The sequence below is a fragment of the Acanthopagrus latus genome, chromosome 11, assembly GCF_904848185.1.
Source record: "Acanthopagrus latus isolate v.2019 chromosome 11, fAcaLat1.1, whole genome shotgun sequence".
NCBI lineage: Eukaryota > Metazoa > Chordata > Actinopteri > Spariformes > Sparidae > Acanthopagrus > Acanthopagrus latus.
In genome coordinates, this window is record NC_051049.1 from 9,561,928 (window position 1) to 9,582,512 (window position 20,585).

The window sequence follows — 20,585 nt, forward strand, 5'->3', positions numbered from 1 at the left end:
CTTGCACATGGAAAGTCACAATGTCTTCTGCCATATATATAGATTGGGCACTGAAGTCTTTTTTAGGAATACAGACTGAATAACTTTGGTCCTACAAAGTGCTGATTCATGTTTAATCAAATAGTTCCACATTTCAGTGCCCGCAAGCATATCTGGGTGAGAGAGTAACTTCATGCCTGCAGTTTGTTCAGATCATACTGAGTCAGGGCAGTCGTGAGCCCAAAGCAGTTGCAACACTTTCAAAACTCGACAGACACAAGTTGTTGTTGGAGCAGCCAAGTGTGCAACAGCACCTCCAAGCCTGAGGCCCGGGTACTCTGCTGGAAGGAGATGTGCTGGGCCTTTCGTCCAGAGCGAAGGAATTCAAGTATATCAGGGTTTTGTTCAGGAGTTACAGGAAAACTGAAGGGGAGATTGCAGATAGAAGTTTCCATTGTAGGGTGGCTGGGCTCAGCCTGAGAGATAGTACGAGGAGCTCGGACATCCGGAGGGAGCACGCAGCAGGGCCGCTGCTCCTTAGTGTCAAAAGGAGCCAGCTGAGGCGGTTCAGGTATCTGATAAGGAGGTTTCTTGGGCGCCTCCCTTTGGAGTTATTCTGGGCGAGACCAACTGGGAGGAGACCCCGGGGCAGACCCAGAACTCGCTGGAGGGATTACATGTCTCATTTGGCCTTGGAACACCCCAGAATCCCTCAGGGGGTGCTGGAAATCTTTGCCGGGGAGAGGGATGTCTGGAGTACCCTGCTTCGCCTACTTTCACCGCGATCCGACCACAGATGAGCAGAACGAAATTGATAGACGGGTGGATTAAAACATCTATAAGGTTTTCCACTGCAGAAAAGAATCTGCATTTCATAAATGTAAACAACATTTACTCTAAGTGGCTTTCCATTTTGCAGGCAACACATGGAGAGCTTAGGGGCAAAGCAGGAGGCTCTGCAGGGCACCTCACTCCTCTTTCCGCACAATCTCTCAAGTGGCCTTATCACCTGAGTTAATGTAATGAAACAGATTAGTACCTGCAGCCTAACACTTGACCAGGGAAAATTAGAGCCGGCCATAAAGTGCTTATTCATCTCCGCTGAATCCACCTTCAGAGAGAAAGTCAGGAAAAAAATTAAGGGCCTTCAGCCTGAATATAAAGTAATAAAGTGATTTAGTTTCTACCGCTGCTTTATTGGACGTAAATTAACCTGCTTTACAGTCAAGAACAATTTTTTTTTTTATATTTCACCCTGCTCAAGAGGGGAAGAAGAAGAAGAAAAGGGGGACTTGTCGGCTTTTCACTGTGTGAGTTAGAAAGATTCCAGCGTTGCAAGTTAAACCAAACCACTCAGAAATGTTTTCTCTTCTTGATGAGTCAACAGTGGCGTCTTGTGTTTTCCCAATAACACTTGGCATCGTATAAACACCCGCATACGCAGGTCCAAGATGGAAGTACACAGCGGCTGAGATCCTAATTTGTGACAATGTAAAACAAACAAATCAAAAGAAAAACAAAAAGTGTGTTAATTTTAATTGTACACTACAGTCACTCATTCCTAATTCTACGTTATGACAAACTGTCATTTATGCTAAATAGTAACTTGTTCTCCTAATCTTGTTTGATAAAGGCCTAATGGTCCTTATTGTTGTTCTACGGCATCGGTGCTGGAGTGTAGAGCCATTAGCCCGTCATATATCAAGCCCTCAGTGTCATGAGTAATGGTTAAGTGTTTTGAACCAACTAGCTCGTGGCAGCATGAATCTTCCTGAAGGCTGGTGATTATTAATGACAGTGGCAGCGCAGAGCAGCCACCTTCAATCACACCACAGGTAAATCCTGCTCCCGCTACAAAGACGTTGGCAGGCAAGTGCCCTTTAATTCCTTTTTTTTTTTTTCCCCGGGAATTAATCAGCCCCCGTTTCTAATTTCTCACCCGAACGATGTTAATGCCTTTTCCGTGTGATACTCTAAATAAGAGATTAGGCGCCACATGGGCGTGAGTGCACAAACACGTACACAAATGCGTACAGGCACGCACACACCACTGAGCTGATGACAAACGAGGACGCGGCGGCTCATTTGAATATCAGAGACAAAGAGTGCTGGCGTGCCAACGTAACCTCCTCCAGCCTGTACAGTAATTACTCAGCACTGGAACACAACAGTACACGGAGGGGTTTAGGAAGGAAGAATGGACTGAGGACAATGAGAGCAGGTGACGGAGCTTGAGGAGCCGGGTGAGAAAGGAAGGAGGGAAGACGGAGAGCAGAAAGCCAGAGGGAGAGAGAGGAAGGCGAGGGTGAGTGGGACAAAAGGGAGAAAAACACAAGTTAAGAAAGTTTGAGGTGATTTAGGAGGAGAGGGCGCGTGTAAAGTTAACACCATCTTTCTCTTCTTTATCGGGCTAACCTGATGGGACAGCGATGCAGGGGTAGTTTCCTCGGACCATCTGTTAGACACCAACACAATTGTACACAGCAGCCACAGACGGAGAGCCTGGGAGCAGCCAATTTCTCTGGATGATGCCCTACTTATTGAGCTGTTTAAATTACCCTCTCCCTCCTTCTTTATCTCTATTTCTTCCCTTAAATATCCTCAGAAGGTTTGCCCCTTTGTTTTGTTTAGTCTTTCCACCTTGATTTCTTCATTTCTGTCAAGGGGTCAATTTGCTGTTCGCCCATCCCGCCACATCTTCTGTCAACTTCACACCTAAATGGTATAACAGGTTACATTTAGCTGCCTTCCAAAATGAAAAATATGTGCATTTTTCTGATTTGGTGCTCCTGATACTGCACTGGATTACAAGAGGAAACAGAGGACGAAAGAAGGCCCATCATGCCCTCAATAATGACCATTACAAAACTGTTTTCCAAACTGTTTTTCTAATTGGCCACTTCTATGGTTGAGTTTTGGTTAATATCAAGCGTCTATAACTACTTGTAGGGGGAATGGTGGCATTAAACCAGGTTTTCATGCTAGCAGTTCATCCTCTGGGCACCATGAACAAAACTAATAGCAACCAATTCAATAGCTGAGATATTTCTGCCTGGACAAACTCACTGACTGACCAACTGAAACTGACATCCACAGAGCTATGGCACTAGCATCGCTAACAGCAAATTACATGATGTTGTTAGAGAATGTGGTCATGATAAAAAAAAAAAAAATGTAAAAATTGACTCTTGGTAGAGGACGAAAGACTTCCGCCATCTTTACTTCAGAGCGCAGACTGTCATCAATCGCATGACTATAAGTAAGCCAGCTGTCAGGAAAATGCAAACAAAAGTCATTTGAGGCATGTGAACAAACTGCAAAATGCTGTTGTTGTTCTTTCTGGTGCCTTCATCACTCACTGAAATAATGAAAAGATATTTGACATCACCTCTTTCCTCTAGCAAACATTCTGCTTCTCGGGAAGAGGACGACAACTGTTTAACAAAGGCTTTTCCTCCAAATCTGCCTGTTTGCTATGCAGCGCTTCCAAACTGGACCTGCACCACATAAATCACATACTGATACTTAATGACTTGAACTACAGTTAATATAAATACAATATATTTGTTGTACATTTCAATCAATGGCAATATGGTGAAGGTCTGAAACCTTCAGGTAAAACACTTGACCTGTAATATCTGGTTTATATCAGCTTTAATATGTGGTGTTTGCTTTTCTTTCTCTTCATCTTGACCACACCTCTCTCTCCCCCTCCCTCTCTCCCCTACTTCTGTCTTTTTCTCTCTCTCCATCCAATTTCCTGCCCCGTGCCTCCCTCGCTGTGGGAGCACTGATGAGTGTCTTGGCAGAAGTAGACCCAGTGAAGGTCTCGCTCCGGGGGGGCCTGTTAGAATTTCCCTCAGCGGCCACACACACACACACACACACACACACACACACACACACACACACACACACACACACCCTTACCTTGATACTACAGTCATAACGGGCTGCATGATGAATAAACATTGCTTCTTTTTTTGTAGCGATGCTGTTTATTTCACAAGCATAATTAAATCTGATTCATCGACTGTTAGTTTTTTTATGACTTCTTTACAACAACGAAATCGATACTTGCCTCCCATCCCTCCTCTCTCCCTCTCTGTCACCCCCACTCTTTCTCTTTGTGTCTCTGCAGGTGACGGCTCTTGATTCCAGCTCAACACCCTGATGACTAAATTGGAGCAATTAATTACCCTGATCGGTGATGTTAACCTCCACCTTTTCCACCTGGACTCTTGGCGGCGCAAAACAAATCGGCTGATTCATACCGTAGCCTTGCACCCCGCTTGCTATTTATCCCCAACACTGCAGCGTTTCTCCAGGAGCTGCCTGGACACACGTTAATGAGAATCACCTCGAATTACCAAACTAGGAGGGGAGTATAATGCGTATAAAGAGAGCGAGTTCAGATGTGTGTCTGGCATCAAGATGGAGATTAAACAATGAAATATGATTCCACGAAACTGGATCAACCTTGAATTTTATAGGCTACAATAACTTCTCCTCTCCTCTCCTCTCCTCTCCTCTCCTCTCCTCTCCTCTCCTCTCCCCTGACCTCCATCCTGGCTCATTTCCCTTCATCTCTCATGCACCTGCAGCAGTTTGTCAGGCTGCTTTGGCTAATTACACATCTCATCACAACCACACACCGCCAAAGGCTCTCAGCAGTTCTCATGCATTACCGCTGTAGTGGGACTTCACAGGCCTGATCTGCGATTCTGACGGAGGAACTCATGCATCGAATAATGGGTCCCACTACATCCACTGATGCAAATTACAAACACGGTCTCCAGGACACAAAAAACAACCTGCTGTCATATTTCACAAGCAACGATGGGTTAAATATTGGGGCAATATTTGCGAACGTGTGTTTATCGGTGCAGGATGATCTCTCTCTCTCCGGTAAAACCTGCCGTCGCCCATCAAGCCCTGATGGATGCCGTCCTGTCATCGCAGCCAACTGTTCACGCGATGGCTGCCTCTCAACCCTCTGTTCCCCGCGTTTCCCCCAGATGCAGCGCTGGCAGCCCAGGGAGATGTTTTGATTTTGATAGCCGTTTCCCACATGTTCAAATATTTTTTTCCCAAAAAAGAGAAGATGAAGATTTCTTCAGGTGATAGAAAAACAGTAGTGACAACTTCCGGATACCTGGGCGAGTATCTTTGAAGCCAAACAGTTCAGCTGCGTTTGAATTTGCAAATCTAGAAATGTCTTAAAATGTTCCTTTTTGTTCTTCCTCTCCTCAAACTGAACTGACTCAATGTTTGTTGGGGATTTGGCTGGAGTTGAAAAAAAAAAAAAAAAGGAAGGATGCTTTGAACATGAAAAAAGTGAATAAAAAATCATGGAGAAACTGGACATGTTTTCCAGGCTCTGATGTGGATAATCTGTAGACTCTTCACAAGCACTCACCTGAAAAGAAAGGGTCGGGATCAGCTCACAACATATCATAACAGCAGAAGTGTTGACTGAAAGACAGAGGGAGAATTTTGACAACATCTATGTCGAGTGATACAGGTGGAAGTAGAGAAGACAAGGTGCTGCGTCAACAGGACATTTAAAGGACAGTACAATGTTTGTGAAATACACTGTTTTGTGTTCTTGCTAAGAGTTCGAGGAGAGGATCAACATCACTCCCATGTCTGTCCGTTATACACATTTTCTTTTTTCTTTCTTTATCTACCTCAGTTGCAGCAAGAGGCCTTTAATGACTTTCATTTCAAAGGCTCCCCAGTTAATACAAATTCCAAACATCCCTCATGTACAGTCCCATCAGTATAAGAGTTATTTTCATTTGCCAATTAATTCCGTTCCTTTCACTATCCGTTTTTTGTTGTTTTTTTTTCTTCCATGAATGAGACCCAACATGTCCAGCAGATTTTTCATCTTAAAGTATTCCCGCCTCCCATTATTGGCAGTCTTTCGATCTGAGAATCTACACGAAGATGAGAGGCAGCAGAAAGCATGGAAAGAATAGGAGGATGAAACTGTTTTTCCTCTTAAAAAGTAAAGAGCAACTCATGACTCTGTTGATGATGGAATTCATCCTGTCAAAATAAAATGCAGGATTCAGCATGTGAGCTTAATATCATTATTTTTTTGGATCAGACTTCATGTGATCCGTCTGCCACACTTCCATTATTACAATATCAGTTGTTGGTTTTTTATATGGATCTATGGTATAAAGCTGTAGCCACACCAGTGATCCCTTATTTCCAGTCTTCATGCTAAGCTAAGCTAACTGGCTGTTGGCTGTATCGTCATATTTAGTATCCAGACCTTAAAGTGGAACGGACTTTACTCATCACGAGTCTCAACATAATATCAACTAAGCATATTTCCCAAAAAGTTGCAATATTCCCTTAAGCATTCAATGCAACTCATATGGGCTGCTGCAAATGTGACTCTGGAGCTGTGCCCTGGCCTCGGGAGTCTTCTGGGCGTTATTTCACTTGATTCCTCCCTCTGTTAATGCAACTTGCCGGCAAGCTTCTTATCTTTTCAAACTGTATCTTTATAATATTAAAAAGATGGTTGAGATATGGACTTGACATTTTCGACTCAGAAATACATATCTCCTCATCCGCCGTGACAGCTACAAGACCACAGAAGAATAGCGGCTATCGCTTAACAAAAGAAGACTTCTCCTAGTGCTACCACTCCGAGCGTCAGACGGTGGGAAAAGGGTGTGAAAGGCAGTGTTAAGTGTTGTGGTGAAGTGTGTCCACACAAAATAATGCTGTTGTGAAAAACGACAGATTTGGGAATGGTAAGAGAGGCAGAGAGGCTTGGGGCTAGAACTATCTTTGACTTTATTATATGTGATATTTGCAAGAAATAAAAGCTTTAGTTTGTAACGTCTCCCTCGTGGCGTGTGAGAGATTTAAACAAAGCAGCGTGAAGCAGTGAGACAAAAACTAAGAGGCTCAAAGTTCCCATGTTAACGCTGTGGGCTCATTTTTTATGTAGGCATTGTATAATTAATGACAAGGATCATGAAAGCTGCTCCAACATAATGAGTCAGAGAGGAAGCTAGCTGCACACCGAGGCTACATCCAGACCTGGAGAGATATCCATGTTACCGCAGCGAAACCACAAAGGGCACCAAAGTCTTTTCTACATTTCAAACCAATCAGAGATGAGAGTCCGACCGTGAACTCCACGAGCGAAGTCCTGCTGTTCACGCCCGTCCAGGGCCCTTCAGTTCCACCGTTGTTCCCCACAACTCTGAAGGAGGAGGCGTCGGCGAAGCTAATTTAACTCATCAAACAATGTTTACTGAGAGAGGAAAAACAAACACCTGGTGCTAATTCAGAACGCACTTCCACGCAGAGGCTGAGCGCAGTGATGGGGGGGCCGGAGGGAGCTTTGTTAAGTAAATGATCAGCTGGAAGGTTTAATTGAAAGGAACTGAAGGGGGGGGGGGCAGGGGGGATATGGAGCTGTGGAGAAATTGATGAGCGGAGGGTTGATGCAGCACTGAGAAGTAAAAGAATTTAAAAAGTCTGTTTACTGAGGGAGACGTGCCGACCGAGGATGTTGGCACAACAAAGACATCTCTTGCTTCCTGTGAAAAAAAGACGCTAGCGCGATTCCTCGTAGAAAGAAGCAGGCTTTATCAAGGTTGACTCATCGGCGGAATACGTTTCTCCCAGTCACACGTGTTTTGCAAGTTGCTCATCTTACATTTCCAAAGACCTCTGTGGAAACACAGACGAAACTGCAGATTGATCAGGCACCCTGGTGGGCTAGGGGTTTAGCGATCAAGTCTAGAGTTCGTCTGATCCAAATTTTATGGCAGTCCATCAAGAAAAGGGCTGAGACATTCTTTGGAATTAATTAGGAACCACGCACTGACGAAATGTTCCACCAATCCAAGTAGAAAAGTCAGGTCATTCTCTGGCAACCATAAATTCGTCAACAATTTTCATGACAACACTCATGGCAGCTGTCGTTAAAGCATTTCAGCCTGGACCAAAGTGTCAGGCAGACTGAACTGTGGCTAAAAAACACTTTAGAGCGCTGTGAAATCAGTAGCCTAAGGCACACTCGAGGATAATTTACAACCCTCTGGGAAGCCCTTGTTTTCAAGTCACGTCAGCTCGGGAATGAAATTATGTCTCAGAGAAGTCTTGACTCTTCAGAAATCTGCATAGTAATTTATGTAAGCAAGCTGTCACAAACAAATTAAAGAATCTGTAGCAAACAAGTGTTGAAATCAGAAAGTGTTTTAAGGAAACCGAGGCTACGAGACAAAGCTATCCAAAGGAAGAGGTCGTGAGAGTCATTCTGCAATTTCCGTTTTTAAAATGAAACCTCTGTAGAGATTTGTAGCTGATACAAATCTTGAATGTTGGGTTTTCTTTTTTTTTTCATAAATTCACAAATATTTACCATTTTACAAGAAGAGGGTAATGAGAGTAAATGTTCCCACCCTGATGGATCACTGCTGTCAACCAATTCCCAGGACTTGTTGAGTTTATTTTCATTCCTGTCCAAAGTGCAACCAGTTGAATTCATCACCATACTTACACCCAGCTTTGGGAAATGGTTGGCAGTAACCTAAAGCACACATGATTTGTGGGTAATGGGCTGACACATTCGGAACTGCTGGTCCTTTCACGAGCTGAGTTTTGAGTCGCATCAACAGAGCTCACTATCCCCAGCGAAGCCACCCTCTTTGACCTTCTGAAAAGGCACCGCTCTGCCAAAGAAAAGCAAACACCTCATTTATCTGGCAGCCAATGCAAAGAGCAGGTGTCACAGGAGGCCCGGGGGATCTGGCAGTCAGATCCGCGGCGGTGACACGATGAGCAGCCTGAGCCCCTGGCTTTAGGAAAAGGCAACAGCGGCTTGGACGTACACGGCTGCTGGATGGCACGCAGGTGGTCAGTTTAAACAAAGCTCGTCCCGGACATAAAACAAGTCGGGTGCAGGGCGCAAACAGCACGGAGGGGAACTGCAGCATCTCCATCTGACAACCATTTACTGCAGCCATCGATCAATGACGCTGAAGGTCAAATTGGGATCTTGAGAATTCATTTACAATTACACAATTTCAGTCTGCATTTAAACAGGTCCCATTAATCTTGAGCGGCTTCTCCAGCATCAGCAGCAGCCGTGTGGCTCGAGGGAGGAACAGCAACCAATTAAGGCCATTTGTCGCAATACATGAGACATGACAAACACCTTGATTGCTGCAGAGTGCAGTGATGGGTTGCTGAAGATGCTGTCCCATCTGAGAGTCTGATTAAGCGCAATCAGGAAGCGTGATTGCGGGATTGGCCTCTTAAACACACCCGAGTTCGATTGTGACCTTGATGCGTTGCATTCAGAGAGAAGGAAGCGTGGAAGAGAGGATGGGCGAATTCCTCTTGTCGAGATTTTAATGCTGTTTGGAGCGCTGTGACCACACACAAGCATATTCTCCGGCACACATTTCAATAAAGTGCAATGATCCACAATGAATCTCCACTGGCCACTTTAAATCTACTCCAAATTGATCTCAAGCCACCTCAGCGCTGAGTACAGACTCTGTGTCTATAGGTTCTGGGGCAGCCATGTGACGGCGGGTGGTCTAAAGAAATGTTTTCCTAATAAATCACCAGGGAGCTTTTAAAATCAGTGTGCAGTGCAGCGGGGAGTATTTCTTTCTCCATTCCCTCTGAGAACACCTGAAGCACACACAGCTTGACTGCTAATGGCTCAGTGGTAAATCACATCACGCACTGTAGAGCTGACTCCCTATTTGGACCATCTTGCAATTCTCTGGTGCTCGTCTTGTGCTCCCCACCGCCAGGACAGAAAAAAAACAAACAAAATACACATATAGTCGAGCGTACACACAAACCCGCCGGCTACCCACTGAGGTGAGTGCTAAACATCCACTTCGCGGCTTCAGACAGTTTTGACCCTCTCGGACAAGCTTTGGGATGCAGCTAATGGCATCTCGAACATGCCTCCTCCACTGCGGAGCCTGGTGGTTTGACATAGAGAAGAGAGGAGAGGAGATAACCTCAGCTTTTGAGTGTCTCCCTCTGATCCCCTCTGTCAAAACAATGAAGGTCACGCCAAGACGAGGCCCAATTAGGGCTCGGGCCTCGTACGCCTGAGGTGCCTGCAGCCCTGCAAGCTTAGAAAAGCCTTGTGTTAGTCTGTATATGTGTGTGTGGGTGCGGGTGTGTGTGTGTGTGTGCTTTTAGTATGTGCATGATAAAATCAGCAAGCAAGCGGGCAGTCGAGCATTATGAGAGCACACATCCCAGTGTGCATTAAAGCAAAGAAAGGACAACATTTCACTGCGGTTCTCCCAGAAACAAGCCACTCTGTTTTCTCTGCTGCTCTCCGCTAAGCCGATGGGACACTAATGTTCACGGCCGGGCCGAGCAAAGTGAACACAGATAAGAAGAGTACGAGTAAAACAACAATCATTTATTAATTAACGTGCACACAAGTAGAGGCGGAGACAGACAGCGATCAGTGATCAACAGCTAAGCCAGTAGTCCAGAGCAGAGAGTGATCCATCACAGGCGGCAGTCGCCGATCAATCCGAGCATGGAGTTGGACAATTGGGGATAGCAATGCTCTCAGATGAACCCCTCTATCGCACACAAACACGCACACACACACACACACACACACACGTACACTTACACTTACACAAAGACAGCACACATCTCAGGCATCCACAGTCACCGGAGGTGCCCCGGCAGCATTTCTGAGAGCAGCTGCCGAATTTATCACGGAAGTCCAGGAGCAAACCGGAGGGCTCGAGCGCCGTTCACCCAGGGTAATTACCAGGACAGACATGAGGACAGACAGACAGAAAGCTCTTTTAATTACTGCTGAGGGGAAAAAGCCCAGAGAAAGTGGACAGAGGAAAGACAGGAGGAGAAGTATTTCATTGTGGATTAACGTCCAGGAGACTGAGATGCAGGAAGCCCCCCATCAGGATGAAAAGGAGGTGTGTGTTAATGCAGATTCATAGCAGAAGCAAAGAAAAGGGACACACACGCACACACACCACAGACAGTTGATTAATATCATTCTTGACTGACTACTGATTGAGTGACTGCAGCAACGTCTCTTCATTTTCTGCGTTTACCACAATATATTTTCTTCTCTATTAATTTTACAGCCTGACAGTTAATTACAAAACAGAGCCGGTACCCAAGCAGTTCATTTAGAATTTGCCAGAGCAGAACAGAAAAGCTACTCTAACCGCAGAGGGGAATTTATGCGCAGGAGCGTCTGCACAAAGCCACAAAATGGTAATTGTTTAAACAGCCTCGTACATTAAAAATCTGCGACCACAAAGAGTGACCTCAGTATTCAGGCTGACCGGGTGACTGGCTGGTTTTTCTCCTGATTTGGAAAGACACAAAACACAATTGTGTTTTTATTCCTTTGCTCGCTCTGCGCTGACAAAACGCGGTAAAAGCAATTTGAATGGAAATGACCCTTTAAAATGCCATTTTCTTGTAAACAGTGTGAGAAGCACTGGCAAAAGAAACGGCATGTCTCCTCAAAAATTGTTTGCCCCCTTTACAAACTAATTCCCACATTAGGCACAGTCCTTGAGCAAAAGTTTCAAGCTTATACATGTTCTCTCTCTCTCTCTCTCTCTCTCTCTCTCTCTCACACACGCACACAGACAGACACACACCTGCACATCTGCCCCCCCACTTCTCCCATCAACTCTAATACCTCAGAGCTTTGAAGGCAGCACGCTTCATAGCTCCATGTAAAAACCACTTTGGTGGAGCATTGGCAATCTTATTACTGGCGGCAGAAACGACTAGCAACTCTACTGGCAGGACACATGACCCACTATGAACCTTACAAATTCCATATTAAAATCAATTTGATGGTGTCTCCTATTTTTCATTCAGCACCTCAGGGCAGTGGGAGGAGATGAATTGAAATATCGGAGTGGAATCACAGTATGTTCAGGACTGCCTGAGATAATAATTTCACTTCTGATTATTGTAGAGAGACAGAGAAGTGTATGGATGGATGGATGGATGGATGGATGGATGGATGGATGACTGGATTGCAGTTAAAGGATGATCACTGCCAACATTAAGCTAGCTCTCCCTTTGTCCTTTCCACCCTCTTTTTAAAGCCTCCCAGCTCATTCTGTTCAGCTCAGCACATCTCTGAATCCCACTGACCCATCCTCTCACACACACACAAACGCACGCAGACACCCACACACACTCACAAAAGTGCTCACACACATCCGTGTGTATATACACACAGGGCTAAACCTCTGAAGGAGAAGATTTGCTGATATCTGTCAGGTGGCTAAACCGACATGGACTACAAATCCAAGTGTCACCCAAAGGCTGAGTTTGGACACAATTGACTAAATCCACCTGGTGAGGGCTGCAGATCGGCCAGCTGCTGCTGCTCACTCTCCCTGTTTCTCCGTCTATCTGTGTCTGTATCTCCATCCGTCTCTCATCTGTCTGAATCCCCACCGATGGCCTTTTCACCAAAGTGCTTTATTCTCTGTTGTTTTCAGTCACATAGCTCTATAGATGGTGATGTTCTCCAGACTGGACAAAAGCATCTTAACACCTACTGGCTGAACTGCCATTTAAGTTTGTAGAGATATTCATGGTTCCTGGAGGATATAGCCAAAAAACATTGTTGACCCTCTTACTTTTAATACAGCGCCACCATGAGGTTGATATTTTTTCTGTTAAGAGTGAAATGTTTTGACAGTTGTTGGATGGTATTCGATAACATCTGGCACAGGCCGTGGTCCCCAGAGGATGCCTCCTGACAACTTAAGTCCAGTATTCCCAAACCGTGGTGTGTGTTCCACTTCTCGTTATTCAGCACCCTCCAGTGGTTTGCAGAAGAATCCATCAAAAGCTTTTTGAAAATGAGTAAATTTTAAAAACATAATATGAAAGTACTGCAAAATTTCAAATCAAAATACCTAGAATAACTAGAAATGTAATTTAAAAAAAACAGTCTTTCATGTATTTTTTTTTTGTATGTTTCTACCTGCCACATAATCACGTCCATACACTTAACACGCAAGTATGTCATCTGTGATTAGATACACGCTAAACTCAAACTGGAACGGAAAGATAGCAATGAAAGGTTCCACTCCAGAAGACTGAGCTAGTGGCTACTTAAGCACTAAACTAGACCTGAGCAAAAGGCACAAAACAGTGAGCCAAACAGAGTAGACCTACAATATCAGTCATAATGGTGGCACTTGGTGAGCTAATACACAACGTAAAAGGTTTAAGAAACACCTACTTAACTGATCCACTCTATATTTATATAGCATCAACATCAGGTTAATTTACACATAATGTACATTATCATCAAATACCTATAAAACTGATGATTCTATCAGCCTGGTGGTAGCATAAGCCCCATGCATACTAACAACACGCTCTGTCCCTGGTGACACACAGCGTTCCTCTAATATTCTACATCAATCAATTCACCAGTTTCCAGTCATCACTTCCATCGACTGAAAAACAAGCAGATTTTGTTTGATTTTGTTGGCAAGATACATTTACCATATATCAAGGATTTGTGGGTCAATGGTCATGCATATGTATCCATGTCAGTTAACTGTCAGCTAGTTGTTGTGTTGTAGTCCAGCTACCTTGGTGTCAATGTCTCTCTGCATCTGGCTTTATCACAATGGATGAAGCAGCATGATCCCAAAAAAAAAAACCTGCAGTGATGTGCAAACACTAAAAGGCAGCATTACCTCAATAATAAAAAACCTTTAAGGAAAATATGATTCACAGCTCTGCGCCTACAGGGAGACAGACGGGAGGATTAGAGAAAAAACTGTTTTTTGTTCTGGTTGGTATATGGAATTAAAAGCAGAACTGATTTTTCTTTTTTTTCTTCCGGAACAAAATAAACCAAACAACAACCCTTTTGAAGCCTCAGTATTTTACAGTAATTATGCACCAAGGCAATCTGAGAGTAAAGCTCTTTCTGCGTCCACCTTTCAGTATTTGTTTGAATAGCACAAAAGAGGGGAAAGTGACGTTGTACTTTATTTCGCACAACTCAGAATGATAAACCAATATCGCACTCGCACAAATGTAAACCCTGCACGCACAAATAAAGCTGAGCGAATAAAATAGGATGTGTGAATGGATGAATCAGCCCGACCTGGGCGCAGGGGATCTGAATGAAATTAATTATACTACTTCACTATTCCTTCCCATCAATCCCTGTGATTGGTTTCAGAAACCCCCAGAGCTACACCTCTGATTAGGAAGGAGAGCTTTTTAAGTATCACGCCAGTGCCTCGGCTTCATAAATAGCCTGGTGTGTTGAATCCAGGCAGGGTGAGGTAGAGGAAGATGGACGGAAATCACTCTTATGTTTCTCTTCTACCCACTTAAGCCACAGAACGCGCCTCTCCTTCGGGAGCCGCAGCAAACGAGAGTGGAAAACATTGACCATCTGTAGGCCTCTCAAGCACTCCCTGTTTACCAGCTCATCAGAGTCTGACAGATAGAGCTTGCACAACCGTGATGGCAGCATTACATACTCGCTAACCTTCAGTGATGCATCTATCAGTCATTCACTGTGTGTGAAGATGCTTACTGTCGAGGTTTTTTGTCAAAAGCTATGGGGGAGGCGAGACAGGCAACGCTTCAGGAGCTGTCCAGTGCTGAAACCACACAAAGAGCCTGCAGGGAGCTTTTCCTTTTCTGAGGATTAACTCAGACCGGAGAACACATGCATCATGGTAAAACAAACAGATATGTAGCATTTGCTTCTCCTGCAGGGCATTTTAGGGAAGATGGAATCCAATTCAGAGATACTGACGGGCCACCTGACTTTAACAAAGGAAGCATTGCACCCAACCGGTGAGACAAAGGAAAGGCCAGGGGAGGAAAGGTAGCTGAATGGAAATCCACCCTCATCATCCCCCCCTCCCCTCCTCCAATCACTGGATGATACTCGACTGTGTCATTAATTCAGCAGACAAAAACTGTTACCAGATGTCATTATTTATTTATAGTATTTAATAGGGAAAATGCTTCCTTTGAATAATACATTCGGTGGGAGGAGGGTGCAGAGCTGTGTTTGGGGAGGGGGGGTCACTGATGAATATTCACAAGCTGCGTCTGGAGGGACTGTGGTAAACTACTTTTTTTTTTTTCGCGCCTCTGTGCCTTCTGGGCTTTGTCTGCTCTGCCACTGGCCATGATGGCCCCAGCTGCACCGCTCATTTGCTTGGCTCCGAGATGCGGTGGCTAGTTCAATATGGCTAATGCCAGGCTATTATATTATTAGGCAAGGCAAAGCTAGCAGAGGCCCACTTAGGCACTGCTCCATCTGGTGTCAGGAGGCCGCGGAGCTGTCGATCAGGAAGACTGACGTCCTCCGGTGAGCAAAGGTACAGCCTTCATTAGGCCGATGACTCGGGGAATGAGGATGCCAAGCCTACGGGATGAGCTACGATGCAGGCTAACACACACACACACACATCCACCGACAAAGCTGAACTTTACCAGACAGCACAAAGAACGCGCTGTCATTTATACAAACAGAATCAAATGTGTGTGTAGGCTGCTGTGAGTGTTTATGCTGCTTAATTGGATAAGGGTTATCTAAGGGTGTAAATTAGTCTCTCTCTGCAGGAATCTTTCAGCATCCCTCCTACCCCTTCAACCGCTATATCCAAAAAAGAAAAGTCAACTCAATAATAAATATCTGTTTTTTCCACCTTAGTAATACAGGATTAAAGACAGCTATTAGCAGCAGCAGGATCACGGCTGACTCACACACCTTCCAACTATAGAATCTGTAGCTGGAGGCCCTCTCCAGTCAAAAAGCCTAATTCAAGCCCAGAGATCCTTCGTACTGATGCTGTGCAGCAGCTTGGCTGCTCTCCCTTGTTTCATCGCAAGCCAGGGTGGCTTTGTTTGTTTTAAGCGTAGCAGAAGGTTCATTGTAGGGAATATTAATGTCTCACATTTTGCAGAAATCCCTGTAAAAATTCACAGTTTCCCATTAACTTGCTTGGACACTGCTCAAGTGCAAAATTGAATTCTTGCCCATTCACGTCTTCCGCTACAAGTGTCTGCGCTAAGCTGAGCGCAGCCAGGCAGTAAAGACACATTATTGAAATATGTGACAACGCAACCTCATGCAAAGAGCAGATAATTCTGTGAAATTCTCCCAGGCTGTTACCTCCCACCCTCACTTTCGTTCTTTCTTTCTTCTTTTTCTCTCTGTCTCTCCACCTTTCTTTCCTGACAACATTTCTGAACAGCTTTTGGCCTTGACCACAGTTGGAGTGGAGCCACTAAGAAGCAATGAACCCCTCTCTAAAGGAATATTGTTCGCCCATTGTAATGCCTCATCACACAGCAAATGTGAAAATAGGGGCAGTGAACTGGCAACGCCACAGAAAGGAGCACCTCTTCTGAGAACAATGGCGTTAACGGCACAAGGAGCCTGTGATCCAGTGCAGGACTGATAGAGTTCAAACGGAGCGAGACGAGAGAGGGAGAGAGAAACAGACAGAAGCGAGGGAAAGACAAACATGGAGACCCTCTACAATATGCATGAGAGTGCAGGAGGCAGAGGGAAGCAAAAGCCAGCAGAATGACTTAAAGAGCAGTTAAATGTGGAAGCCAGATCCTATTAGTGCAACAGGAGCAGCTGACACAATTCAGGAAACTGGCAACAGAGGTGACCAGCAGCTCACACACAAGTATTACACACAAACACACACATACACACACACAGAAAGGCGTTCACATGGCTGCTCAACCAGGGAGAGGGGAACATTTTATCCACACTCTGAAAATGAAGCTGAGAAACAAAAGCTCCTGATCCACCAGCAGCCAGCCTTTCTGCAGGTACTTTCTCAGCCCCACACATTAAAGGTGGCCCCGCCAATAATGAGGCCAAATACAGGATCACATGTGTGTGGGCCAACGGGAGAGGCTGGGAGGGATAAAATGTCAGAGTACAAGAGTGTGGGATCAATTCTGCCGAGGACAGTTTGTAGATACTGGAAGTAGACTGTGTGTGTAAGAGCAAGAAATACAAGAATAAGAGGCTAAAAGAGAGCAGGAGATAGAGAGGGGGAGAGAAGGAGAGAGGGAGCGATGGAGAGAGAGGGAGAGACTAGTCAAGTAACCATTCCACAAACTGCATGGTTGAATCTCGGCTTAATTTCCCAGGGGGTCATGAGCAACCCGGCTCCTATACTCTCCCTGCCACTCTCTATCTGACACACTGCCATACACTCCTGAAACGAAGACAAACAGAACAAAAAAAAATAAAAAGGCAGCAAAGTCCAACGTTGTTTTCTTTTCCACCCTCGACAAAAACATCCCTCGCTGCAAGAGAGAGTGCGAGCCCACAGTCGGAGCTGCACGACTCTGGCAGCTGCGCTTTGGACCTCCTCCACTTAGGTGAGGTGCTGCTGTGGGGCTGCGAAAGTTTCCTCCGGCAGAAATAATTGAAAGACCCATTTGGCGGCATGTGAGTGCCATCCAAGATAATGTCTCGGGTTTCCCCCCTTTGGGTTGCTGACAGCACCGGCAGCCCTGCGCCGCGATGCCCTATCGACTTTCAACCAATCCAGAGGCTCCCTTCATCTCCTATCTGCCTCACACCTGAGGCTCACAGGGGTTCTGCTGCAGGAGGTGGATTGATGGTCGCACAGAACCAAAGCCTACAGTGACCTTGTTAGGCTGAAGTGGCTCAACAGAATTATTACTGTTTGAAGTGCACTTTGTAGTTTTGGGTGAGACATTTCAACAAAGAAAGAGCTATAATGACTTGTGTTTTAATGCTGAAATAAACTTGTTCATTTCATAACTGAATAAATAATTTGACCATATACTGACAATACAGTTGATATCTGGCAGACTCCGCCACCTTTCTAGCTTCAGACAGTGTTCAGGGAACCTTGTTTTCCTCTGGGAACAGCTCGTTTATTCAGTTGTGGGATAAATAAATAGCTCTGAGTTTGTATCATTACCTCATTAATATTGCAAATATTCAAATTCTGAGGTTGAATTTCCTCTCCAAAACTACCCAGTGCCCCTTTTAAAAGGATGCAGCGTAATTGGACGGTCATGACATCATGTAAACAGGCAGAAAATTACAAAAAGGGATAAGAAAATTGTAGATTTTTGTTTCTATAAGAAGGCAACACTTCTTTAGGTCAGGTGGTGGGATGAATTTGTTTGTAAGAAAATGAAAAAAAAAATAGTGACTAAGTGAAACAAAGGTGTTATTAAAATAATTAAAATAGATCAAAGTGGGCCAATCTAAGCACTCAGCAATATAAAGTGATTCTAGGAGTCAAGTGATGGCACATGGACAATAGCTTCACCTGACATTAAAGGGCAGGTAGATCTGGTCACAGTCATAGATCTTTCTCTCTGAACAGCACTGACAAGCTCATCTCCAATTCATCACCAGCCCTAGTGCACAGAAGCTCCAAAACACCCTTTCCCCCCCCCCCAACAGCATTAAATTTACTTTGCTGAATCTTCAAGTATGGTGTAGTCAAAATGCATTTTAAAAAATGACATCTTAAACAAACTCACGTTTCTGGATGAAGTGAGAGTCCAGTCCACAGGAATGCAGAGCGACGCCGAAGCCTCACGGGAGCGTCGGTGTGATGAGCTGGTGGCGCCGCGGACAGAGGAGCTGAAGCATCCAGCGGCGCGTAAAGAGCCCTGCGAGTGCGGCTGCTAGACGAGGCAGCTCCGGGTGTCGGGCAGGAGGGTGCCGTCTATGCATGCAGCTGTAATGGGGTGGATGTTGGGTGTTGGGGGTGGAGGGGAGAGAGAGAGAGAGCGAGAGAGAGAGAGAGAGAGGACAAGTCTCCAGCAGAGTGTCCGCGCGTCTTCTTTCGCTGACGAGCCGAGGAGGAAGCGGCGGCAGCGGCAGCAGCAGCCGCGACGAGTGGATGAGCGGCGGAGTGGTGCTCACCTCTCCAGCAGCTGAGCGCTACTGAACAAAAGAGTGCTCCGCAAGCTCTCTATTCAAATAGCAGGAGAGGAGAGGGATGGAGGGGGGAGGAGGAGGGATGAGGGAGGAGGAGGAGGAGGAGGAGGTGTTGGGGGGGGTGTACCTTTGGTCCTGAGGCTGACGCGAAAGGCGGATAAGTTCCAGCATCCAACGCGATCGGATACCAAAGTTAACTCGCCTCATTTAACTACATTTGGCTGATGTGTGGTGAAGTCTCTCATGCGGGACACCCACACAGCTTTCAGTCCTGAGCCCCCGATGAGAAACCACGAAACCAGGAGGGCGGGAGGGAGGGTGGAGGGGAGGGGAGGGTGGTTTGGTTGTAGAAAGACGTGGTTTGGCACCTCAGCCCCACTGTAGGGCCCCACGTAATCCCGTTTTGCCTCTTTTGTCTGAGCGCTGTAATTAATAACCTTCGGGAGAGAATTACCTTGTTTGGCAGCGCGGCGATGACCTCGACCCGCGCAGGGGCCAACTATCAAATTAGATCAGCCCATCTAAAGCTCAAATTGCCTTTTTGGACTCGGTTGGCAGGCAAAAAAAAAACAAAAAAAAAACGTTCAATCAACTTTTTTTTTTTTTCTACCTGACTGAGAGTTTTGACCCAAAACACTCACCGGGGCCCCGTTCGTACCTGCTGGGTGTTGTAGTCTTTTGCATGGCAGTTAACATAAGGATTATTATTATGGTCCCTGTAAGAGAGCCAGTCAGAGAGAGAGAGAGACAGGGAGATGCCTGCGGCCATTTAAAAAAGATCTGTTCGTATATATACACTCACTGGCAGCGTGTGCGACCCGCCGCTTTGTTGCATACAAGAGTAATGATCCCCCATGAGACAGCACGCAGGGAGATTAACGCTCTGTTCAGCACAGTTGTATAATTTACGCACGGCTCGGGCTGCTTACACTGCTCCTTTTTGTTAGTTTAACAAAAAAAAAAAAAAAAAAAACTTACATTTTTCCATAGGCAGAGTACTGGTATTTCCACCATAATCCAGCAGTATACGCTCCATGACTTGAGTAGGGGAGGCTGTAATGACGGCCACTGATGGAGGGAAGTCGGCAGTGCGTCAGAGCAGCCTCTCCTCTCAAGACCGAGAGAGCTGTCCGCGGTGCTGAACAGCTTCAGGCAGGCGGAATAAGCACAGCCTTCACATGAACACTGGAAAAACACGAGTAAGGTCAAGATGCACTTTGAGTAAATCATCGCCCTTGTTGCATAGTTTAGTCATCTATCATCTAAGTTTCAAAAAGATTCCACCTTAAAAACAACATGATTGTTACAAATCTGAACATATGTCAGCCTTAACCATACAGGCCCTGTGTTGAACAACGGTGTTCTTTTGTTTGTTTCTCTTTCAAAAATCCCTCTTTCAAAACTATGCATACATTGTCTCTGTTTTACTACCTCCTTTTATCTGTATTTCTGTAAAGTTTGATGCCCCTTGACTCTGATGTTTTCTGTTTTACTGCTGATTGTTTTGTGTGGCCGGCCCTCCTCCAGGTCACCACGGTGGAGAGGCGGTCGTGTGGCTCGGGCCCCACTTGGTCGATGCCTCGGCCTGCTCAAACATCTCCTGGATCCTTACACTTTA

General features: G+C 45.4%; 1 protein-coding gene across 2 annotated transcripts in view; it reads right to left on the minus strand.

The window, feature by feature from the left end:
• ncanb (neurocan b) overlaps nt 1-20,585 on the minus strand; it is a 185,907-nt gene that overhangs the window by 129,012 nt on the left and 36,310 nt on the right. For both annotated transcript variants that reach the window (XM_037113662.1, XM_037113661.1), the window contains one exon: nt 18,565-18,764. The gene's annotated coding sequence lies outside the window, so the exon portion shown is untranslated. The remainder of the gene's footprint in view (nt 1-18,564; nt 18,765-20,585) is intronic.